At 51.1% G+C, this 24517-nt stretch overlaps 1 pseudogene; it reads left to right on the forward strand.

Moving 5' to 3' along the window:
• The first annotated feature begins 577 nt into the window (after positions 1-577).
• LOC144590860 (sialic acid-binding Ig-like lectin 13) lies at positions 578-24004 on the forward strand (annotated as a pseudogene).
• The last annotated feature ends 513 nt before the right edge of the window (positions 24005-24517 follow it).

Below are 24517 nucleotides of genomic sequence, written 5' to 3' on the forward strand. Positions count from 1 at the left end.
TTGGGCCTAAAATTGTTGCGCTATCGTGTACCGTTTTGGCTGTATTTCGGGTACGTACGGACAAACAAACAAGATGAGAGTTTTAGTAATACACTAGAGCAAGTGGACCAGTTGGGCCCAAACCTCTCCTGTATTGGTGCAGCACCCTCTCTTTCCCCCCACCCTCCCCTCCACACCGCTCCCTCCCTCCCTCCTTCCTCCACCCCTGGCCCCTCCTACCCTCCCCTCCCCTCCCACTCCCTCCACCCCCTCCCTCTTCCTCTTCCCCCTTCTCCTCCCCCTCAACTTCCATCCCCCTCAACCCCCCTTATCCTCCCTCCTCCCCCCCTCCCTCCCTCGGATATAGATTTAAACTTTAAAATGTGAATAATTTTTAAAATATAGCACCGATTTCACTGAAACTTCTTCCATTTGCACAAAAAGGAACAACGGTGAGTAAGGTGGGCCTAAAATTGTTGCGCTATCGTGTACCGTTTTGGCTGTAGTTCAGGAACAAACAAACAAATAAACGAGAGTTTTAGTATATAGATAGATAGATAGATTGGTCGCTGGAGTTTTACTGCAATTACTTTCTCTTCCAGACCGGGAGATCGGGACACTGACGGGATCTCTGGGATCGGACGATGATCGGGAGATCGTTCTTCCTCCTGACCCTTCTCCAAGGTACCATCAGCAGCAACTCAGGTGTTTTCTGGCGAGGGGGCTTTTACTGGTCGGTGACTAGCGGAGTTCTGCAAGGTTCGGGGCTGGGACCGCTACGATCGTTTCGCTGAACACCTTCGCTCAGTCCGCTTGGACCTACCCGATCTCCCGGTTGCCAAACACTTTAACTCCCCCTCCTATTCCCACACTGTCCTTTGTCCTGGCCTCCTCCACTGTCAGAGTGAGGCCCAGCGCAAATTGGAGGAACAGCATTTCATATTTCGCTTGGGCAGCTTACAACCCAGTGGTATGAATATTCAGTAGGAAAGAACTGCAGATGCTGGTTTAAATCGAAGGTAGACACAGAATGCTGGAGTAACTCAGTGGGACAGGCAGCATCTCTGGAGAGAAGGAATGGGTGATGTTTCGGGTCGAGACCTTTCTTCAGACTGTAGAAGGGTTTCGACCCGAAACGTCACCCATTCTTCATCACTGTGGGAGGGGCGGTGAGGAGGGAACTCCGTGCTGTGGGAGGGGCAGTGAGGAGGGAGTGCCGTGCTGTGGGAGGGGCAGTGAGGAGGGAGTGCCGTGCTGTGGGAGGGGCAGTGTGGAAGGAGCGTGGCGCGGTGGGAGGGACGGTGAGGAGGGAGTGCCGTGCTGTGGGAGGGGCAGTGTGGAAGGAGCGTGGCGCGGTGGGAGGGACGGTGAGGAGGGAGTGTGGCGCGGTGGGAGGGGCGGTGGGGAGGGAGTGGTACAGTGCGGGAGGGGCGGTGAGGAGGGAGTGCCGTGCTGTGGGAGGGGCAGTGTGGAAGGAGCGTTGCGCGGTGGGAGGGGCGGTGGGGAGGGAGTGATACAGTGCGGGAGGGGCAGTGAGGAGGGAGCTCCGTGCTGTGGGAGGGGTGGTGAGGAAAGAGTGATACAGTGCGGGAGGGGCGGTGAGGAGAGAGAGCCACACTAAATGGAGGGGTGGTGAGGGAGCGCAAGATGTGCACCAGCTTCTCGTTCTCACCTCGCAAACAGCTAACAATCTGAAAGGTCACAACCTGAAACGTCCCCCATTCCTTTTCTCCAGAGATGCTGCCTGCCCCGCTGAGTTGCTCCAACATTTTGTGTCTATAAACAGCTAATAATGGTCTATTTCCTTTATCATCGTTCCTTTTTTGCAAAAATGTCATTTATTTGTTCTCTATCTCTCCACATCACCGTCTATGTATCCCATTTCCCTCTCCTCTGACTCCAGTCTGAAGAAGGGTCTCGACCCAAAACATCACCCGTTCCTTCTCTCTAGAGAGGCTGCCTGTCCCACTGAGTTACTCCAGCACTTTGTGTCTATCTTCAGTTTAAAACAGGATCTGCAGTTCCTTCCTGCACGGTACTAAAGATTGTTCCTTCTCTCCTCAGCCGAGGTGTCGGGACAGTGGACTGCGGACAATCCAGGACTTGTGACAGCGCAGAATGGCTTGTGTGCACGGATTCCGTGTCACTACACTTACCCGTCGACTCAAAAGAAGAAAGATCGGATGGGAATCTGGTATAACAGTGAGCGGCAGAGCGATGACGCTTCTGTAGCCTTCCACTCCGGGAATCCAGTCTAGAATCAACAAAGTTTCGCCATCGGACCCGGCTGTCTGGAGATCTGAGAGACAAGGACTGTTCCCTGGTTATAGACAACGTCACACAGGATGACACTGGTCCCTACTTTTTCAGAGTTGAATTTGCTGACGGATGGCGTATCAACTACCTCCCTGTAACACGGCTCAATGTTATTGGTAAGTGCTCTGTATAATCACTCAACATCAGATGCTCAGCAGTGAGTGGGGAATAACATGAACTGTACACGTTCCCTGTTCACACACACACACACACACACCGCAGCATCAGGAGCCTCGGCTCATTTCTGACGATTACGATACCTCCAGTTTTTGCGCTATTATTAGGTTTGCATTGCCCATATACACTGATGAGCCAAAACATTATGACCACCTGCCTAATATGCTGTTGGTCCTCCGTGTGCCGCCAAAACTGCGCCGACCCACCGAGGCATGGACTCTCCAAGCCCCCTGAAGGAGTCCTGTGGTATCTGGCACCAAAACATTAGCAGCAGATCCTTCAAGTCCTGTAAGATGCGAGGTGGAGCCGCCGTGGATCAGACTTGTCGATCCGGCACATCCCACAGATGCTCAATCGGATTGAGATCTGGAGAATTTGGAGGCCAGGGCAACACCGTGAACACTTCATCATGTTCCTCAAACCATTCCCCAACAATGTGTGCAGTGTGGCAGGGCGCATTATCCTGCTGAAAGAGGCCACTGCCATCAGGGAATACCATTGCCATGAAGCGGTGTACCTGGTCTTCAATGATGTCTAGGTAGGTGGCACGAGTCAAAATGACGTCCACCATGAATGGCTGGACCCAGGGTTTCCCAGCAGAACATTGCCCAGAGCATCACACTCCCTTCACCGGCTTGTCGTCTTCCCACAGTGCATCAGGATGCCATCACTGCCCTCGTGCATCGATGAGCCTTGGGCGCCCAACACCCTGTTGCCGGTTTGTGGTTTGTCCCTCCTCGGACCACTGTAGGTCGGTACTCACCACTGCTGACCGGGAGCACCCCACAAGCCTGGCTGTTTCGCAGATGCTCTGACCCAGTCGTCCGGCTATAACAATTTGGCCCTTGTCAAAGTCACTCGGGTCTTTACTCCTGCCCATTTCTCCTGCATCCAACACGCCAACTTCAAGAACTGACTGTTCACTTGCTGCCTAATATATCCCACCCCTTGACAGATGCCATTGTAACAAGATAATCAATGTTATTCACTTCACCTGTCAGTGGTCATAATGTTTTGGCTGATCGGTGTACATTGCTAACAGTGATTTTATCTACACTTCTCGTTGCCTCGGTAAAGCAGCCAATATAAACAAGTACCACTCATAACCCGGTCATTCTCTCTTCTCCCTACTCCCATCGGGCATCAGATACAAAAGCTGAAAGCACATCACACCAGATTCAGAAAAAGCTCCTTCCCTGCTGTTATCACACACTTGGTTGCACCTCTTGTAAACTCGGGACAAAAGACCTCCCTTCCAATCTACTTCATTGCAGCCCTTGCACTTTTTTCATCTGCACTTTCTCTGTTGCTGTGGCATTATATTCGGCGTCCTCTTTATTTTCTCTTCTGCACATCTTGTTTTCCTCATGAATGGTTTAATCTGCTTGCGTAGCACAAAACATAGCTTTTCACTGTATCTTAGTACACATAACAATAAAAACCAGTACTAATACTAAATGTGCATTCCTCTGGCCTTTGCAGGTTTTTCTAGCTTCTTTGTAAACTCATCTCCACCCTTGACGAAGTCATATACAGCATGGAAACAGGCCCTTCTGCCCATCTACTCCATACCAACCATGTTGGCATTCTGGGTTAGTCCCAATGCCCATATTTGGCCCCCACCCTCTGAACCCTTCCTGTCCATATGCATTCCCTACAGTAGCAAGGACCTTATTTCCCCACGTCTCTCTTAGGAACGTTATTAACCATTAGATTTATCAGTGACTGTCTTATCCTAAGGTAGACACAAGAAGGTGGAGTAACTCAGAGGGTCAGGCAGCATCACTGGAGAATGTGGACAGGTACAAGGTGTTGGTGTAACTAAGCTGGTCAGTCAGCATCTCTGGAGAATGTGGACAGGTACAAACTGCTGGAGTAACTAAGCTGGTCAGTCAGCATCTCTGGAGAATGTGGACAGGTACAAGGTGCTGGAGTAACTAAGCTGGTCAGTCAGCATCTCTGGTGAATGTGGACAGGTACAAAGTGCTGGAATAACTCAGCGTGTCAGGCAGCATCTCTGGAGAATGTGGACAGGTACAAAGTGCTGGAGTAATTCAGCGGGTCAGGCAGTATCTCTGGAGAAAAGGAATAGGTGACATTTTGGGTCGAGACCCTTCAGATTGAGAGTGGGGAGAGGGAAACGAGAGGTATAGCCAGTGAAGTAGAGAGATATAGAACAAATGGATGAAAGATGCGCAAAAAAAGTAACGGTGATAAAGCGAACAGGCCATTGGTAGCTGTTTATTGTTGGAAGGAACTGCAGATGCTGGTTTAAAGATCAATACAAAATGCTGGAGTAACTCAGTGGGACAGGCAGCATCACTGGATAGAAGGAATGGGTGACGTTTCGGATCGAGACCCTTCAAACTGAAGTCAGGGGTGAGGGAGATACATAGATAAGGAAGTGTGAGGTGAAAACAGGACAAAGGATGGAGATTGAGGAAAATGTACAACAGATCATTGTTAGCGGGGAGAAGGTAAAAACAGAGCAAACAGAGGTAAAATGTAGTCGGAGATAGGCTCGTCGAAGAACTGGGAAGGGGGAGGGATGGAGTGAGAGAGAATACAAGGGTTACTTGAAGTCAGAGAGGTCAATGTTCATACCACTGGGCTGTGAGCTGCCCAAGTGAAATATGAGGTGCTGTTCCTCCAATTTGCGTTTGGCCTCACTCTGACAATGGAGGAGGCCCAGGACAGAAAGGTCAGTATGAGAAGGGGAAATAGTGTTTAACAACCGGGAGATCAGGTAGGTTCAGGCGGACTGAGGGAAGATGTTCAGCGAAATGATCGGCCAGTCTATGTTTGGTCTCCTTACAGCCCTCAGTGGAGAATCCTGCCCCCATCTACCTGATCACAGGCCATCATGACATTACTGATCCCTGTCCTTTTCAACTTCCCCTGACCATTGTTCCTCCCTGTTCATGGATCATCCTTGTGAATGTCCATTTACTTGTGGGACTGGGATAGGGGTGCCAACTATAGCACTCCCAAATACGAGACAAGGAGACGTCACCGCCCCGCGCCCCACGTGACCTCACTCAGCCAGCGGCCATGTGCTCACGCTCAACCAATGGCGGTCGCCCAGGGCGGGAGGCGGGTTGCTACGCAACCTCCATTAGGGGGTGCCTGGGCCTCCGGGCCTACACTGTCCGGGCCTGCACTGTCCAGGCCTGCACTCTCCGGGCCTGCACTGTCCGGGCCTGCACTGTCCGGGCCTACACTGTCCGGGCCTACACTGTTCCTCGAGCCTAATACGGGACAAGGGCAGTCTTGTATGGGAAAAGCCAATTTAGCCCAAAATACGGGATGTCCCGGCTAATATGGGACAGTTGGCAACCCAAGACTGGGATTTCGATGTGAACCGATGCATCTAATGATATTTAACTAAAAGTATCCGTTTCTCTGTGTTAGCTTTCACAGATAAACCCACGATATTCCCTGCTAAAATGGTGGCAGGTCAGCCTGTGAACGTGACCTGCTCCTTCAACATCACGTGTAATGGAACGACACCCAACTTAACCTGGGTCACCCCCGCTGATATATCATCGTCAGCCTCACACAGCAAAACTCAGCGGGATGACACGCTGACATTTACTTCTGTTCTGTCCCTGACCCCAGCGCACAAACATCACGGGCAAGACCTCACCTGCAAAGTCAGTTACCCAACTGTCTCATCCGAGCAGAAACTCACACTGACTGTGCATTGTAAGTATGGAGATCGTTTATTGTGCAGGAACAGCAATCATCTATTCGCAGTGCTGGTACATAAGGTCATAGATGATAGGAGCAGAATTAGACCATACGGCCCATCAAGTAATTTGTGGGTGGCACGGTGAGAGACACACACACACACACCCCCCCCCCCCCCCCCGAGTACGCGCCAACCAGCGATTCCCGCACACTAACACCATCCCACACACGCTAGGGGACAATGTACAGACACCACCCGTGGTCAGGATCGAACCTGGGTCTTCGGCGCTACAAGCACTGTAAAGCAGCAACTCTACCGCTGCACCACCGTGCCGCCCCATGTTACCTGTCCAAATGTTTCTGAAATGTTGCGGTAGTCCCAGCCTCAACTACCTCCTCCGGCACCACCCTCTGCGTGAAAAAAGTTACCCTTCCGCTCTCATCTTAAACCTATGTCCTCCGGTCCTTGATTCACCTACTCTGGGCAAGAGGCTCTGTGCGTCTACCCGATCTATTCCTTTCATGATTTTGTACACCTCTATAAGATCTCCCCTCATCCTCCTGCGCTCCAGGGAATAGAATCCGAGCCTGTTCAACCTCTCCATATTGTCTGAAGAAGGGTCTTGACCCGAAATGTCACCATTCCTTCTCTCCAGAGATGCTGCCTGTCCCGCTATGTTACTCCAGCTTTTTGTGTCTACACGATTACAATAGTGCCGTCCACAGTGTACGCATACAAGATAAGGGAATAACGTTGAGTGCAAGAAAAAGCCAGTAAAGTCCGATCAAAGATAGTAAAATAGTAGTTCAGGACTGCTCTCTGGTTGTGGTAGGATCATTCAGTTGCCTGATAACAGCTGGGAAAGAGACTGTCCCTGAATCTGGAGGTGTGCATATTCAAACTTCTGTACCTCTTGCCTGATGGGAGAGGGGAGAAGAGGGAGTGACAGGGGGTGAGACTGGTCCTTGATTATGCAGCTGGCCTTGCCAAGGCAGCGTGAGGTGTAGATGGATTCAACCGGCCAACATGCCCCATCTACACTAGTCCCATCTGCCCGCATTTGGCCCATATCCCTCCAAACCTGTCCTATCCATGTACCTGTCCAAATGTTCCTTAAACGTTGGGATAGTCCCAGACTCAACCACCTCCTCCGGCAGCTCGTTCCATATACCCACCATCCTCTGTGGGAAAAAGTAACCCATCAGGTTCCATTAAATCTTTTCACCTTCAGCCTCTGTCCTCTGGTCCTCGATTCCCCTACTCTGGGCAAGAATCTCTGTACGTCTACCCAATCAATTCCCCCCATGATTTTGTACAGCTCTGTAAGATCACCCCTCATCCTCCTGCACTCCAAGGAATAGAATCCCAGCCTGCCCAGAAAGACTGGGCTTGTATTCACTGGAGTTTAGAAGGATGAGAGGGGATCTTATAGAGACGTATAAAATTATGAAAGGACTGGACAAACTAGATGCAGGAAAAATGTTCCCAATGTTGGGGTCCAGAACCAGGGGCCACACACACAGTCTAAGAATAAAGGGGAGGCCATTTAAAACTGAGGTGAGAAGAAACTTTTTCACCCAGAGAGTTGTGAATTTGTGGAATTCTCTGCCACAGAGGGCAGTGGAGGCCAAATCACTGGATGGATTTAAGAGAGAGTTGGATAGAGCTCTAGGGGCTAGTGGAATCAAGGGATATGGGGAGAAGGCAGGCACGGGTTACTGATTGTGGATGATCAGCTGTGATCACAATGAATGGCGGTGCTGGCTCGAAGGGCCAAATGGCCTCCTGCACCTATTTTCTATGTTTCTATGTCCCAACCTATCCCTGTAGCTCAGGCTTTCAATCCTGAAAGACAAGGGAAGGTGACGTTTCAGGTGAGGTACGTCTTTTATTTACTGTCGTCCTCATGATTTTCATTGCCTGTATAGCTCGTTATCACCTACCCCAGAGCCAACAATGGACCATTGTGCGCTTCACATTTTACCTGATCAACGTTGCTTTCGCATATCTTTCATTCATTTGTGCCGTCTATATCTCTCGTTTCCCAGTCCCCGGCTCTCAGTTTGAAGAAGGGTCTCGACCCGAAACGCCACCTATTCCTTTTCTCCGGAGACCCTGACTGACCCGCTGGGTTATTCCAGCACTTTGTACCTGTCCACGTTCTCCAGAGACGCTGACTGACCCGCTGGGTTACTCCAGCACTTTGTACCTGTCCACGTTCTCCAGAGACGCTGACTGACCCGTTGAGTTACTGCAGCACTTTGTACCTGTCCACATTCTCCAGAGACGCTGACTGACCCGCTGGGTTACTCCAGGACTTTGTACTCAGCCTATCTGGCCAATCGATCAAGATCCTGCTGCAATCTTTCACAAGATTGCAGTTCTGCCACATCCTGCTCCCTCTCTGTGATGCCTCCTGCTCTCCGATCTGACATTCATTGTTCTTTATCTCTCTACACCATCGTCTATATCACACACACACACACACACACACACACACACACACACACACACACACACACTCACACACACACACACACACACACACACACACACACACACACAATCACACACACACACACACACACACACTCTCCCTCTCTCTCTCTCTCTCACACACACACACTCACCCTCTCACACACACTCTCTCACACACACTCTCTCACACACACTCACCCTCTCACACACACTCTCTCACACACACTAACCCTCACACTCACACACACTCACCCTCTCACACTCACACACTCACCCTCTCACACTCACACACTCTCCCTTTCTCTCACACACTCACTCTCTCTGTCACATACACACTCACTCTCACTCACACACACACACACTCACCCTCTCACACACACTCTCTCACACACACTCACTCTCTGTCACATACACACTCACTCACTCTCACTCACACACACTCACCCTCTCACACACACTCTCTCACACACACTCACCCTCTCACACACACTCACACACTCACCCTCTCACACACACGCTCACACACACTCACCCTCTCACACTCACTCTCTCACACACACTCACCCTCACACTCACACACACTCACCCTCTCACACTCACACACTCACCCTCTCACACTCACACACTCTCCCTTTCTCTCACACACTCACTCTCTCTGTCACATACACACTCACTCTCACTCACACACACTCACACACACTCACCCTCTCACACACACTCTCTCACACACACTCACTCTCTCTGTCACATACACACTCACTCTCACTCTCACTCACACACACTCACTCCCTCCCTCTCTCTCACATAGACACACACACACTCTCACACTCACTCACTCTCCCCCTCTCACACACACACACTCATTCCCACACACTCTTACACACTCACTCCCTCTCCCTCTCTCTCCCACACACACTCACACACACTGTCTCACACACTCACTCTCCCTCTCACACACTCACTCACACACACACATTCTCTCTGTCTCACACATGAACACATCACACACACACACACTCACGCAAACACACACACCCTCTCTCACATACACACACTGTCTCACTCACACTCTCACACACATACACTCACTCTCCCTCTCACACACACTCACACACACACACACACTCACACACACATTCTCTCTGTCTCACACACGAACACCATCACACACACATACTCACTCAAACACACACTCACCCTCTCACACACACACTCACTCACTCAAACACACACTCTTGCTCACACACACTTACACACTCTCACCCCCACACACACTCATTCAAACACACCACACCACACACTCTCACTCGCTCTCTCTCACACACTCACACTCTCTCACACACTCACTCACATACACACACACACTCTCTCACACACACACTCACTCACACACACTCACTCACACACATTCACTCACACACCTACTCACACACTCCTACTCACACACACTCTCACACACACTCTCACACACACTCTCACACACACACACACACACTCTCACACGCACTCACTCACACACGTACACCCTCTCTCTCACGCTCACTCACATACACACTCACTCTCCCTCTCTCTCACACACACACATTCTTAGTTTATAGATACACATCGCAGAAACAGGCCCTTCCACCCACCGAGTCCGCTCAACCAGCGATCCCCGCACACTAACACCGTCCCACACACGCTAGGGATAATTTTTACATTTACCAAGCCAATTAACCTACAAACATGTACATCTTTGGAGTGTGAGAGGAAACTGAAGATCTCAGAGAAAACCCACGTAGGTTATGGGGAGAACGTACAGTCAGCACCCGTGGTCAGGATCGAACCTGGGTCTCCGGCGCTGCAAGCACTGTAAGTCAGCAACTCTACCACTGCACCACTGTGCCGCCCCATGTTACCTGTCCAAATGTTTCTGAAATGTTGCGGTAGTCCCAGCCTCAACTACCTCCTCCGGCAGCTCATTCCGTACACCCACCACCCTCTGCGTGAAAAAAGTTACCCTTCAGGTTCCTATTAAATCTTCCCTTCCACTCTCATCTTAAACCTATGTCCTCCGGTCCTCGATTCACCTACTCTGGGCAAGAGGCTCTGTGCGTCTACCCGATCCATTCCTTTCATGATTTTGTACACCTCTATAAGATCTCCCCTCATCCTCCTGCGCTCCAGGGAATAGAATCCGAGCCTGTTCAACCTCTCCCTATTGTCTGAAGAAGGGTCTTGACCCGAAATGTCACCATTCCTTCTCTCCAGAGATGCTGCCTGTCCAGCTAAGTTACTCCAGCTTTTTGTGTCTATACGATTACAATAGTGCCGTCCACAGTGTACGCATACAAGATAAGGGAATAACGTTGAGTGCAAGAAAAAGCCAGTAAAGTCCGATCAAAGATAGTACAATAGTAGTTCAGGACTGCTCTCTGGGTAGTGGTAGGATCATTCAGTTGCCTGATAACAGCTGGGAAAGAAACTGTCCCTGAATCTGGAGGTGTGTGTTTTCAAACTTCTGTACCTCTTGCCAGAGGGGAGAAGAGGGAGTGACCGGGGGTGAGACTGTTCCCATCTGGCCAATCGATCAAGATCCTGCTAGATTGCAGTTCTGCCACATACTGCTCCCTCTCTGTGATGCCTCCTGCTCTCCGATCTGACATTCATTGTTCTTTATCTCTCTGCACCATCGTCTATATCTCTCGTTTACCTTCTCCCTCACAAGTCTAAAGAAGGGCTCGACCCGAAACGTCCTCTGGTCCTCGATTCCCCTACTCTGGGCATTTTGGGATGCCTAACAAGAGCAGGCCCTACACAGTGAATGGTAGGTCTCTGGGGAGCATTGTGGAGCAGAGGGATCTGGGAGTGCAGGTGCATGGTTTCTTGAAGGTTGAGTTGCAGGTAGATAAGGTGGTCACAAAGGCTTTTGTCACATTGGCCTCCATCAGTCAGAGTATCGAGTAGAGAAGTTGGGAGATCATGTTGCAGTTGTATAAGACGTTGGTGAGACCGCATTTAGAATATTGTGTAAAGTTCTGGGCACCATGTTGTAGGAAAGATATTGGCAAGCTTGAAAGGGTTCAGAGAATATTTACGAGGATGTTGCCAGGACTAGAAGGTGTGAGCTATAGGGAGAGGTTGAGTCGGCTGGGCTCTATTCCTTGGAGCGCAGGAGGATGAGGGGGGATCTTATAGAAGCATATAAGATCACGAGGGGAATAGATCGGGTAGATGCACAGAGTCTCTTGCCGAGAGTAGGGGAATCGTGGACCAGAGGACATAGGTACAAGGTGAAGGGGAAAAGATTTAATAGGAATCTGAGGGGTGACTTTTTCATACAAAGGGTAGTTGGTGTATTGAACAAGCTGCCAGAGGATGTAGTTGAGGCAGGGACTATCCCAACGTTTAAGAAACAGTTGGACAGGTACATGGATAGGACAGGTTTGGAGGGATATGGGCCAATGCGGGCAGGTGGGACAAGTGCAGATGGGGCCTGTTGGCTGGTGTGGGCAAAAGGGCCTGTTTCCACACTATCACCCTAAGACTCTAACTCTCGTCAGAAAGAGGAGAACTTCCTCAAACTAGACATACCTTGCGGAGATTTCACAGTGGAGCAGACGAAATGTGTAGGAAGGAACTGCAGACGCTGGTTTAAACCGAAGATAGACACAAAATGCTGGAGTAACTCAGCGGGTCAGGCAGCATCTCTGCAGAACGTGGACAGGTACAAAGTGCCGGAGTAACTCAGGGGGTCAGGCAGCATCTCCGCAGAACCTGGACAGGTACAAAGTGCCGGAGTAACTCAGTGGATCGGGCAGCATCTTTGGAGAGAAGGAATGGGTGACGTTTCGGGTCGAGACCCTTCGTCAGACTGGTTACATTTGTATTTCAATCGAGCCATTTACAGTGTATTGATACATAATAAGGGAATAACGTTTAGTGCAAGGTAAAGCCAGCAAAGTCCAATCAAGGATAGTCCGAGGGTCACCAATGAGGTGGATAGTAGTTCAGGACAGCTCTCTGGTTGTGGTAGGATGGTTCAAAGTGTTCAAGGTTTATAGACACAAAGTGCTGGAGTAACTCAGTGGGACAGATAGCTTCTCTGGGGAATGTAGACAGGTACAAAGTGCTGGAGTAACTCAGCGGGTCAGGCAGCATCTCTGTGGAGAACATGGACAGGTACAAAGTGCTGGAGTAACTCAGCGGGTCAGACAGCATCTCTGGAGAACGTGGACAGGTACATAGTGCTGGAGTAACTCAGTGGGCCAGGCAGCATCTCTGTGGAGAGAAGGAATGGGTGACTTTTAGAAACATAGAAACATGGAAAATAGGTGCAGGAGGAGGCCATTTGGCACTTTGAGCCAGCACCGCCATTCATTGTGATCATGGCTGATCATCAACAATCAGTAACCTGTGCCTGCTTTCTCCCCATATGCCTTGATTCCACTAGCCCCTAGAGCTCTATCGTAAGGGCCTGTCCCACTTAGGCGATTTTAAGGCGACTGCCGGTGACTAGGCTGTCGCCGACAGTTCGCCAGGGTGTCGCGTGCATGATCGTGAGGAGTCTTCCAAGAATCGTAGTGGATCTCAGCGCGTCGCTGGGAAATCATCCAGAGTGAAATTTCTCGGCCACAGCTGGCTTGTCGCCAGGTACCGTTGCTTATTGCGGGCGCTGTCGCATGCTGTCCCCAGGTTTGCTAGTTTCTCCTAGATGCATTTAGAAGCACATAATATTAAAATCATTTCAAGTAAAGTCATTTCAAGATACCATAAAATACTTGTGTTTAACCAATTTATTTACTGTCAGGACATTTGACAGGTAGATTGGAGGCGACAGTTTCACGGTCAGGTAAGCGTGGGAATTTTCGCAATGTTTATGGCCATCAGCGATCACATTTAAAGTAGGCTCCCAACCCAGATATGCAACCCAGAAACCAGATATGCATCTCCCGTACATTTTCAAAGAATGCTCACACACTTTTCACAAAAATCCATGTAACCACTTTTAAAATTAAATTTCTTAATACCTCCATTAGTAAACTGGAAATCAATCCAGTTTATGTCTTGTCACCGTGAAGCTTGGTTTTTAAGTAACCCATACAAGATGTTATAGTTGAAAACTCTCAAATACTTACCGACTTGTCAGTGATTTCAGCGAAAATTAGGACGCCGGAGAAGCATTAACAGCATGGGAATTTCGCGATGTTTCCAAAGACGGTGTAATCTCGACCTGACTCAGCATTGTCGTGGTCATTGACGTCGGATAAAATAAAATTTTGGCGTTCTGCTACGACTTTGACAGTCGCCTAAAAAATTGCCTAAGTGGGACATGCCCTTAACTCTCTTTTAAATTAATCCAGTGAATTGGCCTCCACTGCCTTCTGTGGCAGAGAATTCCACAAATTTCAGGGTGAAGAAAGTTTTTTCTCACCTTAGTTTTAAATGGCCACCCCTTTGTTCTTAGACTTTGTGGCCCCTGGTTCTGGACTACGTCTCCATATGATACATAGAAACATAGAAAATAGGTGCAGGAATAAGCCATTTGGCCCTTCGAGCCTGCACTGCCATTCAATATGATCATGGCTGATCATCCAGCTCAGTAACCTGTACCTGCCTTCTCTCCATACCCCCTGATCCTTTTAGTCACAAGGGCCACATCTAGCTCCCTCTTAAATATAGCCAATGAACTGGCCTCAACTACCTTCTTTGGCAGAGAATTCCACAGACTCACCACTCTCTGTGTGAAGAAAAGTTTTCTCATCTCGGTCCTAAAAGACTTCCCCCTTATCCTTAAACTGTGACCCCTTGTTTTGGACTTCCCCAACATCGGGAACAATCTTCCCGCATCTAGCCTCTCAAACCCCTTAAGAATTTTATATGCTTCTATAAGATCCCCCCTCAGTCTTCTACATTCCAGCGAGTATAAGCCTAGTCTATCCAGTCTTTCTTCATATGAAAGTCCTGCCATCCCAGGGATCAATCTGGTGAACCTTCTCTGTACTCCCTCTAAGGCTAGAATGTCTTTCCTCAGATTAGGAGACCAAAACTGTACACAATACTCCAGGTGCGGTCTCACCAAGGCCCTGTACAACTGCAGCAGAACCTCCCTGCTCCTATACTCAAATCCTCTTGCTATGAATGCTAACATACCATTCGCTTTCTTTACTGCCTGCTGCACCTGCATGCTTGCTTTCAATGACTGGTGCACCATGACACCCAGGTCACGTTGCATCTCCCCTTTTCCTAATTGGCCACCATTCAGGTAATACTCTGCTTTCCTGTTCTTGCCGCCAAAGTGGATAACCTCACATTTATCCACATTATATTGCATCTGCCATGCATTTGCCCACTCGCCTAATCCTTCTCATCCTTCTAAATTCCAGTGAATACAAGCCCAGTCTTTCCAATCTTTCCTCATATGACAGTCCCGCCAACCCGGGGATTACCCTGGTGAACCTACGCTCCACTCCCTCAATAGCAAGAAAGGTCCTTCCTCAAATTAGGAGACCAAAACTGCGCACAATACTCCAGATGTGGTCACACCAGGGCCCTATAAAGGTCAAGACCCTTCTTCAGACTGGTTACATTCGTCCTTCATCTTTTCTCTCCGTATTCTCCTGGTTGGCATGTGGAATTCTGCCGTGTTAACTCAAGTTTAAACCGTTCGCCTTTAGACGCGCCGCAGAATCTCTCCATCACTTCCCCCAGCAACGTGAACAATTACGGGGTCAGTGTAAAGGAAGGAAACTCTGCAGCGATCCTATGCTCCGTCCAGAGTTTCCCAGCGTCCAACCTGACCTGGCGACATCTCGGTGTCACGCTGAGCACAACACGTTCCAGCAACGAGCTGTGGTTGAAAATCCTTCGGGTGACACCGCGGGACGCTGGGGACTATCAGTGTGTGGCGGAGAATGAACACGGGACAGGGGAGGGGACTGTGACCCTCGTCGTAGAATGTGAGTAGACACACGGTCATGTCTCTCTGAACATCAATGAGCAGTTAGTGGAATATATCATGTATTGCAGGGACATTATTGTACATCTGCCTCTCTCCCACACTCTCTCTCCTATTGTAAGATGAAGAGGCTTAAATAATACTGGACCAAGTGGACCCGTTGGGCCCATTCCTCACAGAGGGGGAACAGGGAAAGGGAGAGGGTGTCACTGAGTGAGCCGTGGGCCCAAAGCCTCTCCTGTATTGGTGTAGCACTCTCAACCCCCCCCCCCCCCCCCCCCACTCAATCCCCCTTAACCCCCCTCCTCCTCTCACAGACCCACTCCATCCCCTCTACCCCACCCCCACTTGCTCCTCCCCTGCCCCCATCCCCATTCCCCCCAGCCCTGCCTCCACCCTATTCCCCCCTCCTCACCGCTATTCACCCCTCCCCTCACCTCCACTCGGCCCCCCCTCCTCCCCCACACCCACTTTCCCTGCCCGCACCCCACTGTCGCCCCCATCCCAATCATCCCTCCTCCCCACCCACTCTCCCCCACTCTGCCCTCCTCCCCAGCCCCACTCTGCCCTCCTCCCCAGCCCCACTCTGCCCTCCTCCCCAGCCCTACTCTCCCCCTCCCCCTCACCCCCACCCCCACTCTCTCCTCCCACCCTCCCCCTCCCCCCCACCTCTCTCCTCCCCTACCCCCACTCTCACTTTCCCCCACCCACCTTTCCCCACAACCCCCCTTTCCCCCATTCTCTCCTCCTCCAGCCCCATTCTCACTGTCGCCCACCCCCCCTTTCCCCACCACCCGCCCTCTTTCCTCCTCCACTCTCTCCTTCCCCATCCCCTCCTCCCCCAGTCTCTCCTCCCCCCACCCTCACCCCCCTCCTACCCCCACCCTTCCCTCCACCCACTCGGCCCCCACGTCCACTCCCCTCCATGGAGCTGTTGGCGGCGAAAGCCATTTACCGAGTGTACAGGGAGGAGGAGGGAGTGCCGGACTACTCGAGGCTAGCAGAATCAAGGCGAATGGGGATAAGTTGGGCACAGGTTACTGATTGTGGATGATCTGCCATGATCACAATGAATGGCGGTGCTGGCTCGAAGGGCCAAATGGCCTCCTCCTGCACCTATTTTCTATGTTTCTATAAAGGAACAGCAGGAAGTGAAGAAAGCTAATGGCATGTTGACCTTCATAACGAGAGAATTTCAGTATAGGTTCTTCTGCAGTTGTATAGGGCCCTGGTAAGACCGGACCTGGAGTATTGTGTACAGCTTTGGTATCCTAATTTGAGGAAGGACATCCTTGTAATTGAGGCAGTGCAGCGTAGGTTCACGAGATTGATCCCTGGGATGGCGGGACTGTCATATGAGGATAGATTGAAAAGACTAGGCTTGTATTCACTGGTTTAGAAGGATGAGAGGGGACCTTATAGAGACATAAAATTATAAAATGACTGCACAAGCTAGATGCAGGAAAAATGTTCCCAATGTTTTGGGAGTCCAGAACCCGGGGCCACTGTCTTAGAATAAAGGGGAGGCCATTTAAAACTGAGGTGAGAAGGAACAGTTTTACCCAGAGAGTTGTAAATTTGTGGAATTCTCTGCCACAGAGGGCAGTGGAGGCCAAATCACTGGATGGATTTAAGAGAGAGTTAGATAGAGCTCTGGGGGCTAGTGGAATCAAAGGATATGGGGAGAAGGCAGGCACGGGTTACTGATTGTGGATGATCAGACATGATCACAATGAATGGCGAGCTGGCTTGAAGGGCTGAATGGCCTCCTCCTGCACCTATTTTTATGTTTCTATGTTCTAGGCCATTGTTAGTTGTTTGTTGGGTGAAAATGAGAAGCTTGTGCGACATGGGTGGGAGAGGGATAGAGATAGAGAGGGAATGCCGGGGCTACCTGAGGTGAGAGAAATCAATATTCATACCACTGGGCTGTACGCTGCCCAAGTGAAATTATGAGATGCTGCTCCTCCAATATGCATTTTGCCTGTTCAGTTGTAGTCACCCTGCTACAGGAAAGACGTCATTAAGCTGGAAAGAGTGCAGAGAAGATTTTCTCTGGAGCACAGGAGACTGAGGGGTGGGTGATCTTAGAGAGGAGAATTAGGATAGGGTGATCGAGAACTAGAAGGTAGAAGGGAATAAATTAATAGGAACCTGAGGGGCAACTTTTTAACAGAAAGGGTGGTTGGTATCTGGGAACGAACTGCCAGAGGATGTAGTTGAAGTTGTTCAATAACAACATTTGGACAGGTACATGGATAGGAAAGGTTCAGAGATAAATGGACCAAATGGGACTTGCTTAGATGAGATGTGCCGAAGGGCCTGTTTCCGTGCTGTGCCACTGCACGACTCTGAAACAATGAAGGGTTAGGATGTAGTGAATGTGGGCAGAGTGTGAGGAAGAGCAGAACTGGAGGCCATCAGCAGTAAACAGCCATTGGGACCTCAGAGGGACATGGCTTTGCTCAGGGAGAGGTGAGTGGTGGACTCACTGCTCTCAGTGCGGGTTGAGGGCACAGTAGAAGTAGATTTAGAGGGAGGTGGGACATTCTGAGAGATGAGGAAAGTAGGGACAGCAGGACAAGACGGGCCGAATGGCCTGTTATGTAATTCCAGTGTAATCCAATGGAGAGCTGCATGCTGGAGAATCTCTTTCGCTGCTTGGTCTGGGGTTAAGTTGTGGTGTCTGTGTCTCGGAGCTGGGCTTTCACCGACTCCTTTCTCCACCCCTCAGTATGTGGCTGTGACAGGACTGGGAAATACGTCGTGGCCGTGATTGTTCTTGCCGTCGTCCTTGGTGTCGTCATCACCGCCGCAATCTTCTGGGCAGCGCGATGTCGCGGCAAACGAGGTCAGAGACGATCTGGAGAATGTCCGAATGTCTTCACTGGCATTTACTCATGAGAGAGAGAGAGAGAGGGAGGGAGAGAGGGAGAGAGAGAAGTGGTACCCACTGCGTCAGCCTGAAATCAGGGCCCTCTCCAACTAGGGGTGCCAACTATCTCACTCCCAAATAAGGGACAAGGTGACGTCACCGCCCCGCGCCACGCGTGACCTCACCCAGCCAGTGGCCACGTGCTCCCGCTCCATCAATAGCGGCCGTCCGTGACGGAAGGCGGGTTGCTATGGAACCATCGTTAGGTGGCGCCTGGGCCTCCGGACCTACACTGTCCGGACCTACACTGTCCGGACCTATAGCGGCCCAGGCGCCTACACTGTCCGGACCTACACTGTCCAGACCTACACTGTCCAGACCTATAGCGGCCCAGGCGCCTACACTGTCCGGGCCTACACTGTCCAGGCATACACTGTCCAGGCATACAGTGTCCGGGCCTACAGCGTCCGGGCCTACAGCGTCCGGGCCTACAGCGTCCGGGCCTACAGTTTCCGGGCCTACAGCGCCCCCCGGTCCTAACACGGGACAAGGGCGGTCCCATACGGGACAAACCAATTTTGCCCAAAATACGGGATGTCCCTGCTAATACAGGACAGTTGGCAACCCTACACATAACCCCCCTCCCCATTGCTACCACTGTGTTTGGAAGAGGGGCAGCACAGATTGCCCAAGTATCCTGGAGCTGATATTTATACCTCATCCACATCAGCATAAACAACATCATCTGGGAACAATCTCAGTGCTGCCCACAATCCCATTCACTCTCATTGTCCACAAGCCCCATGGGCACAAACCCATCCCCATTCACTCCACACTCCCCATGGTAACAAACCCATCCCCATTCACTCCACACTCCCCATGGTAACAAACCCATCCCCATTCACTCCACACTCCCCATGGTAACAAACCCATCCCCATTCACTCCACACTCCCCATGGTAACAAACCCATCCCCATTCACTCCACACTTCCCACAAACGCAAACCCATCCCCATTCCCTCCCTCCACACTCCCCATGGACACAAACCCCTCCCCATTCACTCCCCACTCCCCATGGACTGAAAATGCCACCCCATTCCCTCTCACTATCCACACTCCCAAGGGACCCATCTCCTCCCCATTCCCTCCCACTACACTGCACATGGACTGAAACTCTCTCCCATTCCCCACACTCCCAATGGACCCAACCTCCTTCCCATTCCCTCCCACCACCCACAACTTCCCATTCTCTCCCTCTGCCCACACACTCCACAGACCCGAACCCTTCCCTATTCCCTCCCCCACACTCCCCAAGCACCGGCGGTCACGGTGGCTTAGCGGTAGAGTTGCTGCCTTACAGCGAATGCAGCGCCGGAGACCCGGGTTCAATCCCAACTGCAGGTACTCTCTGTGCGGAGTTTGTACGTTCTCCCCGTGACCTGCGTGGGTTCGCTCCGTGATCTTCGGTTTCTTCCCACACTCCTAAGACGTGCAGGTTTGTAGGTAAATTGGTTTGGTAAATGTAAAAATTTGTCACTAGTGTGTATAGGATAGTGTTAATGTGTGGGGATCGCTGGTCGTTAATGGACCCGATGGGCCGAAGGGCCTGTTTCTGCGCTGTATCTCTAAACTAAACCCAAACTCCTCCCCAAACTCTAGCCACTGCTCATAAAACCAAACTCTTCAGGAATTTTCTCACTCTGAATAAATACAGTGGGAGAAAAGGTGAATAAGGTCATGTGATAGGAGTAGAAATAGGCCATTTGGCCCATCAAGTCTACTCTGCCATTCAATCATGGCTGATCTATCCCTCCTAACCCCATTCTCCTGCCTTCTCCCCGTAACCTCTGACACCCGCACTGATCAATGGGAAGAGACATGGAAAGGAGGATAAATAGGGAAATGGAAGGTGTGTGTCAGAGAATTAATGTGGGAGGGAGGGAGGGGATGAGGGAGGGAGGGAGGGAGGGATTGAGGCACGATGGTGTGAAAGAGGTTGAATGAGGAAGATGGATACGGGGAAAGAATAATGAAAAGAATGAGGAAGAGTGAGAGGGAGAGAGAAGGATGAATGAAGGAATTCCAGAAGAAAGAGAGATCGGAGACAGGCAAAGAGGAAAGTGAGCGGTCTGAATGAAATTTTGTCTTCCAGAAAGTTCCGTGGCACAGCCGAAGGAGCAGAGAGCTGAAGATGGGCCGGTGGAGTCGCCCTATCAGGTTGGCACTGTTGTGGCAAAGAGTCAGGTCGGCGTTTGTCTCCTTGTTGTCCCTCCACACCAGCACTGCCCCTCAGATACTAACTCCATGACCGCGGCCATCTGCACCTCGCGCTGCCTCGGCAAGGCCAGCAGCATAATCAAGGACCAGTCTCACCCCCTGTCACTCCCTCTTCTCCCCTCTCCCATCGGGCAAGAGGTACATAAGTGTGAAAACGCACACCTCCAGATTCAGGGACAGTTTCTTTCCCAGCTGTTATCAGGCAACTGAATGATCCTACCACTACCCAGAGAGCAGTCCTGAACTACTATTGTACTATCTTTGATCGGACTTTACTGGCTTTTTCTTGCACTCAACGTTATTCCCTTATCTTGTATGCGTACACTGTGGACGGCACTATTGTAATCGTGTAGACACAAAAAGCTGGAGTAACTTAGCGGGACAGGCAGCATCTCTGGAGAGAAGGAATGGTGACATTTCGGGTCAAGAACCTTCTTCAGACAATAGGGAGAGGTTGAACAGGCTCGGGTTCTATTCCCTGGAGCGCAGGAGGATGAGGGGAGATCTTATAGAGGTGTACAAAATCATGAAAGGAATGGATCGGGTAGACGCACAGAGCCTCTTGCCCAGAGTAGGTGAATCGAGGACCGGAGGACATAGGTTTAAGATGAGAGCGGAAGGGAAGATTTAATAGGAACCTGAAGGGTAACTTTTTTCACGCAGAGGGTGGTGGGTGTACGGAATGAGCTGCCGGAGGAGGTAGTTGAGGCTGGGACTACCGCAACATTTCAGACCCTCGGACTATCCTTGCTGGCTTTACCTTGCACTAAACGTTATTCCCTTATCATGCGTCTGTACACAGTAAATGGCTCGATTGTCATCATGCATTGTCTTTCCGCTGACTGGTTAGCACGCAACAAAAGCTTTTCACCATACCTCAGTACTCGTGACAATAAACTAAACGGAACTAAATTCTCTCCCCCCTCCCAGTGTCGGGCACCAACCACCTCCCCCACTCCTGCCCACCGAACCCACGCCTCCCAAATCACCGTCCCCACCCCCCCGTCACCGTCTCTGCCCCAGGATACTGACCCCCGCACCCACCACCACCACACTGAATCCTTACGTCACATCCCACTCTGCCCACTGAGACTGGCCCACGGTGTTCATAAGTGATGGGAGCAGAATTAGTCCATTCGGCCCATCAAGTCCACTCTGCCGTTCAGTCATGGCTGATCTATGTCTCACTCCTAACCCCATTCTCCTGCCTTCTCCCCGTAACCCCTGACACCTGCACTAGTCAAGAAATAATTTAATATGTCCACTGACTTGGCCTCCACAGCCGTCTGAGGCAATTATTCCCACAGATTCACCACCCTCTGACAAAAGAAATTCCTCCTCATCTCGTTCCTGAAGGAACGTCCTTTAATTCTGAGGCTGTGGCCTCTGGTCCCAGACTCCCCCATGAGTGGAAACATCCTCGTACCCCACTCCCCCGCTCCGTCCCGTTCCACGTACTGAACATCACCAACCCTGTCCCTGCCCCACTCCCCCGCGGCTAGAACATTATCCTGTGCCTCCACACCCCAACATTCACTCCCCTGTAAACCTCCCCCCCCCCCCCTTAGCTCAGTGAAAGTCCATCCACCCCCAGACTGTGTAAACAACTCTGTCCCCTACACCCCTCCCTGTCTCTGTAACCCCCTCCCCTCCGGCCCCTACACCCCTCCCTGTCTCTGTAACCCCTTCCCCTCCGTCCCCGACACCGTGGGCTGTTTATTCTGTTCCTGTAACCGGTGTTTCTCTCCTCACAGGAGCTGCGTCTCGGCGAGCGGGATCTGTACAGCGACCTCAACCTCAGACACAAATGAGCCGCTGCTCAACCCCTCTCAGTGTGTACCCTGCCTCCGCCCACTTTTTCTGTTGTTTCTCTCTGCCCATCTCTCTCTCTCTCTCTCTCTGTCTCTCTCTCTCTCTCTCTCTCTCTCTCTCTCTCTTCCCTCACTTTCTCCAACCAACCTCCCTTCCATTGACTTAAGGAGACGAACAGGGAAAGTTTTCTTTACACAGAGAGTGGGTGTCCAGAACGTGCTGTCAGGGGGGCACGGTGACGCAGTGGTAGAGTCGCTGCCTTACAGCGAATGCAGCGCCGGAGACCCGGCTTCGATCACAACTAAGGGGGCTGTCTGTACGGAGTTTGTACGTTCTCCCCGTGACCTGTGTAGGTTCTCTCCGGTTTACTCCGACACTCCAAAGACGTACAGGTTTGTAGGTTAATTGCTTGGTAAATGTAAAAAGTGTCCCTAGCGTGTGTATGATAGTGTTAGTGTGTGGGGATCGCTGGTCGGCGCGAACTCGGTGGGCCGAAGGGCCTGTTTCTGCGCTGTATCTATAAACTAAATTAAGCTAAAAGGTGGTGGTGGAAGCAGACACCAGTAGTGACATTTAAGAAGCTTTTTACGTGGATATGGAGGGATACGAGTTGTCCAGGTAGAGATTAGTTTAACTTGGTATCATGTTCAGCACGGGCATTGTGGGCCAAAGGGCCTGTTCCTGTGCGGCACTGTTCTACGTTCTATGACTGCATGCGTCTCCACAGACGCTGCCTGACCCGCTGAGAGTTGCAGCATTTAGTATTTTTATTTCAGATTTCCAGAGTTTGCAGTTTGTTGTTGTTTGATTTACATCTTATTCAGAGTTTAATCCCCAGCTGGGCTACACAAGTGGCCCACAGACCGTACCCCATCCAGCAGCGCTCCCTGTTCACACACGGGACGCCAGCCAACACCGCAGAGCCTCAGTGACCCAGATACTGACCCGTCGGGGTGACCGAGAAATCCGTGCCGGGTTATCGCAGTTTCACTGTGTGTGGGAGGGGAAAGGGGCAAGTCAAGAATTTAGGGCCAGAATGATCTGCAAAGTGGCACAGAGTCAGAGAGCATCGTTACTGCTCCCTCCCCGTCTTCCCCCTCTCCCCCGTGTACTGTCACTCCCACTCCCCCTCTCTCTGTGCACTGTTACCCCCACTCCCCCACTCGCCCTGTTCTGTTACTCTCACTCCCCCTCTCCCCCTGTACTGTTATTGTGGGAAGAACTGACCTGTTGTGTCTTGTAATGAACATGGGCAGCACGGTACTGTGGGAATAGAGCGGCACGGTGGTGCGCCGGTAGAGTTGCTGCCTCACAGCTTACTTCTGCGGCGAGGAAGAGACCGTGTACCATTTGTACTTACGGTGTGAGAGGTTGCAGCCCGTGTTCGAGTGTCTAAAGGGGCTGCTCCCCAAGTTTTGGCTCCATTTTAGTCCTGTGCTCCTGATTTTTGGGCACCCGGTACAGAGGGGGGAGGGTCGGGAGGGACGGTGGGGTCTCCCTGTGGGTCTGCACCTGGGCCTGGCCAAGATGGCCATTTGCGGGTCCAGGCAGCGGGTAGTCGACGGCCGCACCGGGGCCGACTGCCTGCCCCTCTTCCGCGCCATCGTCCGTGCCCGCGTGTCCATGGAGAGGGAACACCTGGTGTCCATGGGGCCACTGGAGGCTTTACGTGAACGCTGGTCGCCAAGGGACGTCGAGTGTATTATTGATAAAGTTGGCGATGTATTAGTTTGATATTTGTTTGTTTGTAAACTGCCAATATCGGCAGCCTTTGATCGTGTTACCCTTTTGTATGTTTGTTTTGTTTTCTGAATAAAAGCTTTCGTATATATATTAAAAAAGAGACCCGGGTTTGATCCTGACTACAGGTGCTGTCTGTACGGGGTTTATACGCAGTCTTCGTGACCGCGTGGGTTTTCTCCGGGTACTCCGGTTTCCTCCCACACTCCAAAAACGTGCAGGTTTGTAGGTTAATT

Source organism: Rhinoraja longicauda, unplaced genomic scaffold, assembly GCF_053455715.1.
Source record: "Rhinoraja longicauda isolate Sanriku21f unplaced genomic scaffold, sRhiLon1.1 Scf000361, whole genome shotgun sequence".
Taxonomy (NCBI): Eukaryota; Metazoa; Chordata; class Chondrichthyes; order Rajiformes; family Arhynchobatidae; genus Rhinoraja; species Rhinoraja longicauda.